The 13217-nt window shown below is 48.6% G+C and overlaps 1 protein-coding gene across 1 annotated transcript in view; it reads left to right on the top strand.

The window, feature by feature from the left end:
• The window catches only part of TWIST2 (twist family bHLH transcription factor 2), an 81549-nt gene extending 69469 nt beyond the window's left edge, over window positions 1-12080 (top strand). The window contains exon 2 of the mRNA XM_034785750.1: window positions 11197-12080. The gene's annotated coding sequence lies outside the window, so the exon portion shown is untranslated. The remainder of the gene's footprint in view (window positions 1-11196) is intronic.
• Window positions 12081-13217: the final 1137 nt, after the last annotated feature.

The raw sequence follows: 13217 nt of genomic DNA, 5'->3' as shown, positions 1-13217 counted from the left end.
GCACAGGAAGGCGTCTGCTGGCCTCTGTTGTCCTGCGGCATGACCCAGTCGTGCTTAAGCGAGATGAGCTCAGTACCCCTTGGTGAGATTTAACCTGTGTGGCGCTTGAGCCTAAAGGGTGTTTCGGAGACACTGTGGGTTGGATGGAGCCGTGGAGCTAGGCTGAAGTGCTACAGCTGGATTGAAATGATGAGCTTATCTGTATGTTTTAAAAGGCCCTAGAGCCCTGGCTCTTTGGATTCTCCCAGGGACATCTACCTGAAATTTGCTGACTGGCTGGAATGGCGAAGGTTAAACAACACAGCCAGTCCAGCACCTAATGAGAGATACTGACTGGCTTTGAAGGATGGTAGCCCTGCGGCTTCCCTAGGATCCAGGAAAGTGATGCACGGACCTGGACCCGGGACTGCACAGGCTGCATGATGAGGGTGTTGCTTCCATCTCTGGATTTAACCCTTTCGCTGCCATCATACCATATGCCCTGGAGAGGCTGTAGAACTACAGACTAGATTTAAGCTGTGCAGCCTACTGTGGCATAAAAATCAGTGGACTTGGTTTTTAAAAGCATGGAAGCCTGAGGCCTGCACCCAGACTACTGCCCCCCAAGAGTGGGGTGTAAATGCGTGTATTTGCAAAAGGGTCAGCTTCATCATACAGGGAGAACACGTAGTCACTGAAAGGGGGTGCTCGGCATTGGCCCACCCTCACTCTCATGGAAGTCAATGGCAGTTTTACATTATTTTGCTTTAAAATGTAACATAAAATAGGCAAGCTCACCTGAGCAGAGCATCAGATCTTCACATGTTATTTGATTAACAGGTTCCGTGCAGGGTTTCTGGTACTTTGAATTCTCAAGGCTGATGAGGGAATGGGGACAGGGCAAATACCATCTGTAATTTAACATTCCAAATATGCAGCCATCAGCACAAGATAAAGTGAAGGCATTTTGCCTTTGTACAGTATTCCTTCACTAGCCCACATAGCAAAAAAAAAAAAAAAAAAAAATGAAGTGCCAGGTACTCAATGTGTAACACGGACACACAGACACCATTGGCTTGATTTCATAATGCAATATATAACATGACACACACTTTAAACATGTAATTAAAATAGGTATTGAATTATATACAGTGGGTCACTGAGTCTCTTTCTCAGGCAAAACTATCCTGGGTAGTTCTTTGTTTGGAAAAGGTTTCTAAGGAATTAAAGGGTTTGGGTTGAGTTAAAAATGCTGGGAATAAATGCTACTAGGTGCACGTTGGTGTCACGGATGTTCAGGTAGCAGAAATCTTGTTTCTGGGCCAGAAGGCTGCGGGGGTTCAGTTCTGCACCACAACTTGGGGTCACGCGACAGCTCAGAGGAGCTCGTCGATTAGGGTTCACGGGGTTTTTAGTTAACCAGGTCAGATGGCTTGGTTGTCATAGAATCATAGAATATCAGGGTTGGAAGGGACCTCAAGAGGTCATCTAGTCCAACCCCCTGCTCAAAGCAGGACCAATTCCCAACTAAATCATCCCAGCCAGGGCTTTGTCAAGCCGGGCCTTAAAAACCTCCAAGGAAGGAGACTCCATCACCTCCCTAGGTAACGCATTCCAGTGCTTCACCACCCTCCTAGTGAAATAGTGTTTCCTAATATCCAACCTGGACCTCCCCCACTGCAACTTGAGACCATTGCTCCTTGTTCTGTCATCTGCCACCACTGAGAACAGCCGAGCTCCATCTTCTTTGGAACCCCCCTTCAGATAGTTGAAGGCTGCTATCAAATCCCCCCTCATTCTTCTCTTCTGGAGACTAAACAATCCCACTTCCCTCAGCCTCTCCTCATAAGTCAAGTGCTCCAGACCCCTAATCATTTTTGTTGCCCTCCGTTGGACTCTTTCCAATTTTTCCACATCCTTCTTGTAGTGTGGGGCCCAAAACTGGACACAGTATTCCAGATGAGGCCTCACCAATGTCGAATAAAGGGGAACGATCACGTTCCTCAATCTGCTGGCAATGCCCCTACTTATACAGCCCAAAATGCCATTAGCCTTCTTGGCAACAAAAGCACACTGTTGACTCATATCCAGCTTCTCGTCCACTGTGACCCCTAGGTCCTTTTCTGCAGAACTGCTACCTAGCCATTCGGTCCCTAGTCTGTAGCAGTGCATGGGATTCTTCCATCCTAAGTGCAGGACTCTGCACTTATCCTTGTTGAACCTCATCAGGTTTTTTTTGGCCCAATCCTCTAATTTGTCTAGGTCCCTCTGTATCCGATCCCTACCCTCTAGTGTATCTACCACGCCCCCTAGTTTAGTGTCATCTGCAAACTTGCTGAGAGTGCAGTCCACACCATCCTCCAGATCATTAATAAAGATATTAAACAAAACCGGCCCCAGGACCGACCCTTGGGGCACTCCGCTTGAAACCGGCTGCCAACTAGACATGGATCCATTGATCACTACCCGTTGAGCCCGATGATCTAGCCAGCTTTCTATCCACCTTACAGTCCATTCATCCAGCCCATACTTCTTTAACTTGGCGGCAAGAATACTGTGGGAGACCGTATCAAAAGCTTTGCTAAAGTCAAGGAATAACACATCCACTGCTTTCCCCTCATCCACAGAGCCAGTTATCTCATCATAGAAGGCAATTAGGTTAGTCAGGCACGACTTCCCCTTCGTGAATCCATGCTCACTGTTCCTGATCACTTTCCTCTCCTCTAAATGTTTCATAATTGATTCCTTGAGGACCTGCTCCATGATTTTTCCAGGGACTGAGGTGAGGCTGACTGGCCTGTAGTTCCCCGGATCCTCCTTCTTCCCTTTTTTAAAGATGGGCACTACATTAGCCTTTTTCCAGTCATCTGGGACCTCCCCCGATTGCCATGAGTTTTGAAAAATAATGGCTAATGGCTCTGTAATCTCACCCGCCAACTCCTTTAGCACCCTCGGATGCAGCGCATCCGGCCCCATGGACTTGTGCATGTCCAGTTTTTCTAAATAGTCCCAAACCACTTCTTTCTCCACAGAGGGCTGGTCACCTTCTCCCCATATTGTGCTGCCCAGTGCAGCAGTCTGGGAGCTGACCTTGTTCGTGAAGACAGAGGCAAAAAAATCATTGAGTACATTAGCTTTTTCCACATCCTCGGTCACTAGGTTGCCTCCCTCATTCAGTAAGGGGCCCACACTTTCCTTGATTTTCTTCTTGTTGCTAACATACCTGAAGAAACCCTTCTTGTTACTCTTAACATCTCTTGCTAACTGCAACTCCAAGTGTGATTTGGCCTTCCTGATTTCACTCCTGCATACTCCTCCCTGGTCACTTGTCCAATCTTCCACTTCTTGTAAGCTTCTTTTTTGCGTTTAAGACCAGCAAGGATTTCACTGTTTAGCCAAGCTGGTCGCCTGCCATATTTACTATTCTTTCTACACGTCGGGATGGTTTGTTCCTGCAACCGCAATAAGGATTCTTTAAAATACAGCCAGCTCTCCTGGACCGCTTTGCCCTTCATGTTATTCTCCCAGGGGATCCTGCCCATCTGTTCCCTGAGGGAGTCAAAGTCTGCTTTTCTGAAGTCCAGGGTCCGTATTCTGCTGCTCTCCTTTCTTCCCTGTGTCAGGATCCTGAACTCGACCATCTCATGGTCACTGCCTCCCAGGTTCCCATCCACTTTTGCTTCCCCTACTAATTCTTCCCTGTTTGTGAGCAGCAGGTCAAGAAAAGCTCTGCCCCTAGTTGGTTCCTCCAGCACTTGCACCAGGAAATTGTCCCCTACACTTTCCAAAAACTTCCTGGATTGTCTGTGCACCGCTGTATTGCTCTCCCAGCAGATATCAGGGTGATTAAAGTCTCCCATGAGAACCAGGGCCTGCGATCTAGCAACTTCTGCTAGTTGCCAGAAGAAAGCCTCGTCCACCTCATCCCCCTGGTCTGGTGGTCTATACAGGGCCGGCTCCAGGCACCAGCCCACCAAGCATGTGCTTGGGGCGGCACCTGGAGTGGGGCGGCGCGGCAGGGCGCTCCGGCCCGAGAGTGGGGCTGCGACTGGGCTCGCCGCCCTCCCCCCGGCGCTCCAGCCGGTCGGGGAGAGCAGGCCCTGGCCAGGCTCGCCGTCCTCCCCACAGCGCTCCGGCCGGTCGGGGAGAGAGGGGCCCGGCCGGGCGCGCCAGCCAGTCGGGGAGAGCGGAGAGCAGCGGAAGGCTCACCGCCCTCCCCCCAGCGCTCGGGCCGCCGGGGAGAACGGAGAGCCCCGGCTGGGCTCTCCGCCCTGCTCCCAGCACTCTGGCCGCCGGGGAGAGCAGAGAGCCCCAGCTGGGCTCTCCGCCCTCCCCCCAGCGCTCTGGCCAGCGGGGAGAGTGGAGAGCTCTGGCCGCCGGGGAGAGCGGAGAGCCCCGGCCGGGCTCTCCGCCCTGCTCCCAGCGCTCTGGCCGCTGGGGGCTCTCCGCCCTCCCCCCGGTCCTCTGGCTGCCGAGGAGAGCGGAGAGCCCTAGCTGGGCTCTCCGCCCTGCTCCCAGCACTCTGGCCACCGGGGAGAGCGGAGAGCCCGAGCAGAGAGCCCCAGCCGGGCTCTCTGCCCTCCCCCCCAGCGCTCTGGCCGCTGGGGAGAGCGGAGAGCTCTGGCCGCTGCGGAGAGCGGAGAGCTCTGGCCGCCGGGGGCTCTCCGCTCTGGCCGCTGGGGAGAGCGGAGAGCTCCAGCTGGGCTCTCCGCCCTCCCCCCGGTGCTTTGGCCACTGGGGGCTCTCCGCCCTGCTCCTGGCGCTCTGGCCACCGGGGACTCTCTGCTCTGGCCGCTGGGAGAGCGGAGAGCCCCAGCTGGGCTCTCCGCCCTCCCCCCGGCACTCTGGCCGCCGGGGGCTCTCCGCTCTGGCCTGCCGCGTTGGGGGGGGGGGGGGGGAGGCGGCGCGTGGCTTTTCTGCCTAGGGTGGCAAAAAAGCCAGAGCCGGCACTGGGTCTATAGCAGACTCCAACCACAACATCACCCTTGTTGCTCACACTTCTCAACTTTATCCAGAGACTCAGGTTTTTCTGCAGTTTCATACCGGAGCTCCGAGCAGTCATACTCCTCTCTTACATACAACGCAACTCCCCCACCTTTTCTGCCCTGCCTGTCCTTCCTGAACAGTTTATATTAATCCATGACAGTACTCCAGTCATGTGAGTTATCCCACCAAGTCTCTGTTATTCCAATCGCATCATAATTCCCTGACTGTGCCAGGACTTCCAGTTCTCCCTGCTTGTTTCCCAGGCTTCTTGCATTTGTGTATAGGCACTTAAGATAACTCATCGATCGTCCCTCTTTCTCAGCATGAGACAGGAGTCCTCCCCTCTTGCGCTCTCCTGCTTGTGCTTCCTCCCAGGATCCCATTTCCCCACTTACCTCAGGGCTTTGGTCTCCTTCCCCCGGTGAACCTAGTTTAAAGCCCTCCTCACTAGGTTAGGCAGCCTGCTGGCGAAGATGCTCTTCCCTCTCTTCGTTAGCCCATCTCTGCCTAGTACTCCTCCTTCTTGGAACACTATCCCATGGTCGAAGAATCCAAAGCCTTCTCTCCGACACCACCTGCATAGCCATTCGTTGACTTCCACGATTCGACGGTCTCTATCCAGGCCTTTTCCTTGCACAGGGAGGATGGACAAGAACACCACTTGCGCCTCAAACTTCTTTATCCTTCTTCCCAGAGCCACGTAGTCTGCAGTGATCTGTTCAAGGTCATTCTTGGCAGTATCATTGGTGCCCACGTGGAGAAGTAGGAAGGGGTAGCGATCCGAAGGCTTGATGAGTCTCGGCAGTCTCTCCGTCACATCGTGTATCCTAGCTCCTGGCAAGCAGCAGACCTCTCGGTTTTCCCGGTCGGGGCGGCAGATAGATGACTCAGTCCCCCTGAGGAGGGAGTCCCTGACCACCACCACCCTCCTCCCTCCTCTTGGGAATGGTGGTCGTGGAACCCCCATCCCTAGGACAGTGCATCTTTTGCCTTCCAATCGGTGGAGTCTCCTTCTGCTCCCTTCCCTCAGATGGGTCATCTAGTCCATTCTCCGCATTAGTACCTGTAGAGAGAACATGGAAACGATTGCTCACCTGTATCTCCATTGCTGGTGCATGGACACTCCTCTTTCTCCTTCTGAGAGAGAAAGGGTTCATAACCTGGGTTCATGGGTTCATAATCTCCAGAGGGGGGCTTGGAGCTTCAGATTCATGTCAACACCCCCAGCTATGGAGGTTTTCAGATTTTGGTGTAAATCTTTTGCACAGCCCTAGCTTGTACCTAGAGCTGGTTCTGTTGCACAGTAAGGTACTTAACAAAGAGTGCTGCAATTATCACAGGCACTGCCTTGAGATCCCCTCTGTCTTTCTCTTAGCAGATGATAAAATTCCATAGCACTTTTCTTAGGGAATTGATGAAATGCCCCAGTGTTCTGTGAGCATAACACTAGTCCGGCTTGTAAGTAACTGCATTGCCAAGCTCAGATCCTCAGCTATGCCTGAGGAGCACACAGCATGGGTCAGAGGCAGAGTGCCAGAGTGCTGTTTGTGCTGCCCTGATCCTGGGCTGGCTGTGTGCTTGGCAGGTCCTCTTGCATATCAAGAGGTGGATACAGCAGTCAGCAATTAGTGGGTAGTAGGGAAACCCACCCACGCTTCCTTTCCCCTCTGCCATGCTTCCTCTGCCACCCCTCTGGTGGGAGGGATCTCCCAGGGCTGGCTAAATGGTCCTTCAATCCAGATGCCAGCAGTGATATGCTGTAAACAGCCATGGCACATCACGGCCCGGGCTCTAACTAGTGACTGTTGAAAGCACTTTACAAAGGGCACTCCCTTATGTCTGGACAGAGCCTTAGGGTGAGTCTGCCTCTAATCACTCAGAAGGGACACTAGTTCCAGAAGCTCAACACCTCCACCCTCCCATTGCCCCAAAAGCAAACAAAAACCTGAGTCATATCATGCCTTGTTCCACTCAGGATATGCAAAGGATTCTGGTTGTGGATCTGTCAAGAGTTCTCCAAGTTTCCCTTGAGTCTATGTCTTGAAGGCCCTACTCCCCTAGTCTCAGGGCCTTGTTGTCCATCTCGATTCTCATATGTCAGGGTACGCTCATCGCCCTCTGCATGTCCTAGGGGTTGGTCGTGGAACCCAGACCCACCCATTCCACGGGGTTCCAATTCACAGCCCTGGGGCAGGTGGCTAAGGTCTGCACCCAAGGTTTCTGTACTGCTGCTTCCCTGAATTGCTACTTCCCAGCCCCCTTCTCCCAATAGGCAAAGTACAGACATGAAAGAATATAAATCAAAGCTCAATCTCAGACCATCTGAGTCCCTTTTCTCAAGTGGGTCTGGCAGAGTCACAATAGGCAGAGGTCCCAGGCAGTGCTGCCTCCATAGAGCTAAAAGCGTAGATGGATTCACTTCCCCAGGCCACCTACTACTGAGCTGGCCTGGTTTCCTTAGGAGCACCTCCTTAGGAACGCCTCCTCCAACCAGGGTGGGGTGCCTGGACCCAAAGTACCTCATTAACCCCTTCCTTTCCAGCACAGGGCTTGTACTCCCCATCACAGCAGCCTAGAGGAAGGTGTAAAGGTGAGGGTGAAAGAACATAGGACTTGCCAGACTGGACCATTCCTGAGGTCCATCTGTACAGTAGTCTCCAACACTGGCCAACGCCAGATGCTTCTTCACAGTCAAGTGCTAACCCCCCATGATAGCATATATAAGCAGGAATTGTCCTCCTAACTTTGGGTAGTTAGGCACAGATCCTCCAAGGTATTTAGGCACCTAACCTCCATTGATTTCAGTGGAAGTTAGAGCCTAAATAACTGTGGATCTGAGCCTTAGTGTTTCTAAACCCATGGTTCATGACTTGAAGATGCCAACTAACAGAAGTTTCCAGATCATAGGCCTTGGTTCTCATGGGGGGCTTCAATCACCCTGTCATCTGCAGGGAGAGCAATACAGCAGTGCCCAGACAATCCAGGAAGTTTTTGGAGAGTGTTGGGGACAACTTCCTGGTGCAAGTGCTGGAGGAACCAACTAGGGGCCATGCTCCTCTTGACCTGCTGCTCACAAACAGGGAAGAATTGGCAGGGAAAGTAGAAGTGGGTGGCAACCTGGGCAGCGGTGACCATGAGATGGTAGAGTTCAGGATCCTGACAAAAGGAAGGAGAGCAGCAGAATATGGACTCTGGACTTCAGAAAAGCAGACTTTCATTCCCTCAGAGACTTGATGGGCAGGATCCCCTGGGAGGCTAATATGAGGGGGAAAAGAGTCCAGAAGAGCTGGCTGTATTTTAAAGAAGCCTTATTGAGGGCTCAGGAACAAACCATCCCGATGTGCAAAAAGAATAACAAATATGCAGGCAACCAGCTTGGCTTACCAGAGAAATCTTTGGTGAGCTTAAACACAAAAAGGAAGTTTACAAGAAGTGGAAACTTGGGCAGATGACTAGGGAGGAGTATACAAATATTGCTCGAGCATGCAGAGGTGTAATCAGGAAGACCAAAGCACAATTGGAGCTGCAGCTAGCAAGGAACGTGAAGGGTAACAAGAAGGGTTTCTACAGCTATGTTAGCAACAAGGTGGTCAGGGAAAGTGTGGGACCCTTACTGAATGGGGGAGGCAACCTAGTGACAGATGATGTGGAAAAAGCTGAAGTACTCAATGCTTTTTTTGCCTTGGTCTTCACAGACAAGGTCAGCTCCCAGACTGCTGCACTGGGCAGCACAGTATGGGGAGGAGGAGAGCAGCCCTCAGTGGTGAAAGAACAGGTTAAGGACTATTTAGGAAAGCTGGACATGCACAAGTCCATGGGTCCAGATCTAATGCATCTGAGGGAGTTGGGTGATGTGATTGCAGAGCCATAGGCCATTATCTTTGAAAACTTACGGTGATCAGAGGAGGTCCTGGATGATTGGAAAAAGGCAAATATAGTGCCCGTCTTTAAAAAAAGGGAAGAAGGAGAATCTGGGGAACTACAGCCTCATCTCAGCCCCTGGAAAAATCATGGAGCAGGTCCTCAAGGAATCCATTTTGAAGCACTTGGAGGAGAAGGTGGTGAGCAGGAACAGTCAACATGGATTCACCAAGGGCAAGTCATGCCTGACCAAACTGATTGCCTTCTATGATGAGATAGTGGATATGGCTCTGTGGATATGGGGAAAGTGGTGGACGTGATATATCTTGACTTTAGCAAAGCTTTTAATACGGGTCTCCCACAGTATTCTTGCCAGCAAGTTAAAAAAAGTATGGATTGGATGAATGGACTATAAGGTGGATAGAAAGCTGGCTAAATCATCGGGCTCAATGGATAGTGATCAGCGGCTCGATGTCTAGCTGGCAGCTGGTATCAAGCCCCAGGGGTAGGTCCCAGGGGTTGGTCGTGGAGCCGGTTTTGTTCAACATCTTCATTAATGATCTGGATGATGGGATGGATTGCACCCTCAGCAAGTTCGCAGATGACACTACGCTGGAGGAGAGGCAGATATGCTGGAGGGTAGGAATAGGGGCCACAGAGACCTAGACAAATTGGAGGATGAGCTAAAAGAAATCTGATAAGGTTCAATAAGGGCAAGTGCAGAGTCCTGTATAACGAGTGTGTGTTACATGTGTCCGATCCACAGGGGATATACATCCGTCACCTCTGGACTGGGACACTTCAGCTCAAGCTGTAGTGACTCAAGCTTGACAAATTGAAGGATTGGGCCAAAAGAAATCTGAGGCTCAACAAGGACAAGTGCAGAGTCCTGCACTTAGGACAGAAAAATCGCATGCACTGCTACAGGCTGGGGACCGACTGGCTAAGTGGCATTTCTGCAGAAAAGGACCTGGGGATTACAGTGGATGAGAAGCTGGATATGAGTCAACAGTGTGCCCTTGTTGACAAGAAGCCTAATGACATATTGGGCTGCATTAGTAGGAGCATTGCCAGCAGATTGAGGGAAGTGATTATTCCCCTCTATTCGGCACTGGTGAGGCCACATCTGGAGTATTGCATTCAGTTCTGGGCCCCCCCCACTACAGAAAGGAGGTGGACAAATTGGAGAGAATCCAGCGGAGGGCAACAAAAATGATTAGGGGGCTGGGGCACATGACTTATGAGGAGAGGCTGAGGGAACTAGGGTTATTTAGTTTGCAGAAGAGAAGAGTGAGGGGGGATTTGATAGCAGCCTTCAACTATCTGAAAGGGGGTTCCAAAGAGGACGAGCTGGGCTGTTCTCGGTGGTGGCAGATGACAGAACAAGGAGCAATGGTCTCAAGTTGCAGTGGGGAGGTCTAGGTTGGATATTAGGAAACACTATTTCAGTAGAAGGGTGGTGAAGCACTGGAATGGGTTACCTAAGGAGGTGGTGGAATCTCCATCCATAGAGGTTTTTAAGGCCCAGCTTGATAAAGTCCTAGCTGGGATGATTTAAGTTTGGTTGGTCTTGCTTTGAGCAGGGGATTGGACTAGATGACGTCCTGAAGTCTCTTCTAGTCCTAATCTTCTATGATTCTATGGCAAATTTATATCCAGCATAAAATGCACCCTAATTAGCACAACTGAGCATAGCATATCATCATCAATCATGGAAACATCTAACCTTCTTTTTGACTCCTGCTAACCTCTTAGCCTTCAAAATCTCCTGTGACAGCGAGTTCCACTGATTAGTCCTGCCAACATTTTTCCTTTCAGTAGTTTTAAGATATATTGTCATTTCATGTCTCTAGGTGGTGCCGGGTGTTGTGTTATGAGAGAAGGTAAACGGGAGCATCTGAATGACATTCTCTACGCCATTCATCACTGCATCTATTTCTACTATGTTAGCTCTTGTTTGTGTCCTCACTAAGCTAAATAATTCTCAACTAATCCTAAAGTTCCCCTCCCTGGCTGTCAGGAAGTCTCTCTCATCTAAAAGGCTTTCCATGCCTCTATGGGTGCGTGTGTAGGTATGAATCTTGATTCATGAAAGCCGCTCTGTTCAGGATAGCACTGTAACACATGCTTAACTTTAAGCCTATATAGAAATCAGTGGACTTGTTTTTAAAATGGATGGAGGCCTAAAAGACTGCTGGTGGGGTGGGGAGTAAACATTGGGTGTGTGTCATTTTAGCCTGAACAAGAATAGATTTAGGCATATGTTGTCCTGAATCATTGCCTTGATTTGTAAGAGAAAAGGGCTTATCAGAGAACATGCATAGGAAGATGTCCAGTATGACTTGTTTTTTTTCCTCTCTTTTATTCTAGACTGTCCTGTATCTGAGACTGAAGAGGAATTGGGATGTATCCAAGTTTGTAGCTTCTGAAACCTTAACAACCTCAAGTAAACTGGTCCAAAAGACCCCTCTAGACCTCCCTAGCTCTGAACTCTTGCAGAGCACTTAGACTGAGTGGAAAAACAGCACCGAAGGGAATGGGCTGAAATTTTGCAACATTTCTCCCCAAGAGACTGACCCAAAAAGAAAAGAAAACCATGTTGATTGTGTAGTGTCATTGGGATTTTGTTTGTGGGTGTGGGTTTTTTTTTTTTTTTTTTTTCTGAACATCTTAATTCAGGAGTACATTTATGAGAAATCTTTCGGGTTGGATTTTATCTTCCCTTTGCTGTATTCTTTTTTTTTTAATATATATTTTAACTCAAAATGATTTCTTGTACAGTAACATCAAAACTGGACCAAGGCGCTCAGAAAAAAAACATCATGGCCTCCCCAAATCCTGCATGATTTGTTTCAAGTAAAGTCTGGATTACAGATTCTGCTCTCCACACACTCATCACCTCTTCCAATTGCTCCATGATTTGCTACAGCTAAACCCTTTGTTAATGTTTCATTTTCTGTTCCAGTGTATATGTTGCTTATTTGTTTTATTTATTGAGATATTTTTAACAAGCTACGAGACTGCAATGTGGCTGTGTATACTGCTTCTCTTGCCACTAAAAATAAAGTTGTCCTGCAGCTACTGGAGGTATTTGATTTACTTTGTGATTTCACCATCCAACACTTAAGCAAAAAGGACACTAAATTCTTTATTTGTTCTTTTCACCATGTCTACATTTAAACGGACACACCAGTAACTAAAATCAGTTTCACAGGTTATAGGGCTTACTACAGCGGTAATAGGGTAAAATTCTATGGCTTGTGTTATGCAGGTAAAATTAGATTATAATCTAATGGTGCCTTCTGACCCTGGAATCAACTAAACCAGCGCAAACCTCTATGTTTAATTGATTTCAACCTGTCTTATATTTGGTTACTAACTGACTTAAGCTAAATGGATATAAGCCAAATTTGAATCAGTTTTAGAGTGTCGTCCAAGGGGTTTGCACTAGTTTAACTAAACTGATTTTAAATCATACCTTTGGTGCAACTTTTATTAAAGTCAAAGTCTTTATTAAATAAAATATAATGCCACTTAACCGTGTATCTATTTCTGAATTGCTTTCTCTAAAAATTAGCACTTCTTTTATTATGTATGATCTATATAATGGTAGTACCTAGAGGATTCTGTCAGCTAGGGGCTATAAATAGTGGGCAAAAGTCCCTGCCCCAAAGAGCTTACAACAGAACATAGAGAGAAGTGAATTGCCCTGGGTCACAAAACATATCAGTAGATAAACTAGGTCTGTTAACTGCCAAAGCAGTGGATTATCTACCAAACCTCTGAAGTCTTCATGAACTGTGTGTGTGTGGGAAGGCTATGGCAGTAGTGGTGTTTTGCCAATGAACATTGGATAGCAGGATGTTGCCAAAGCTAAGCTGCTCAGAGGGAGGCTTGGTTCACCAAGTCTGTCACACATTTTCCAATTCAGTATCAGCTCACAGTTGTTAGTGGCTTTTGCAAAAGCAATATTGTGATCCTAAATTACTGTACAGAGACCCAGGTCCTAGTCCTGCAAAGACTGGGTAGTCCCATTAACTTTAATGGGATGTCTAGTATGATCCAGTGAAGGAAACAGGCAGTTCCAATAAATCCCTGTTGTTAGATGGAACAACAGAATGCATACCATGTTCTATCATGTTGGTCCTTGTTACTACTACATGTTAAGGCTGCTAAAAAAAAAAGTATATTTCACACAAAAAAACAAAGAATATTCAATGTTTTGTCTGGAATTTCCCATGATCTTTTGTTTTAATTTTTCAAAATTCTCTGAAAAGTTTTGTTTAATTTCAGTGGGGTGAAAAAAACCTCACTTCCTTTCACTTTTTGACTTTTTTCTCTCTACAGCAAATGATAAAAATGTGAGAGAAACTGTTTTTTCTCCATCAAAA

The sequence above is a fragment of the Trachemys scripta genome, chromosome 11, assembly GCF_013100865.1.
Source record: "Trachemys scripta elegans isolate TJP31775 chromosome 11, CAS_Tse_1.0, whole genome shotgun sequence".
NCBI lineage: Eukaryota > Metazoa > Chordata > Testudines > Emydidae > Trachemys > Trachemys scripta.
The sequence above is the reverse complement of the archived record's forward strand: the minus strand, read 5'-3'. Positions and strand labels throughout refer to the sequence as shown.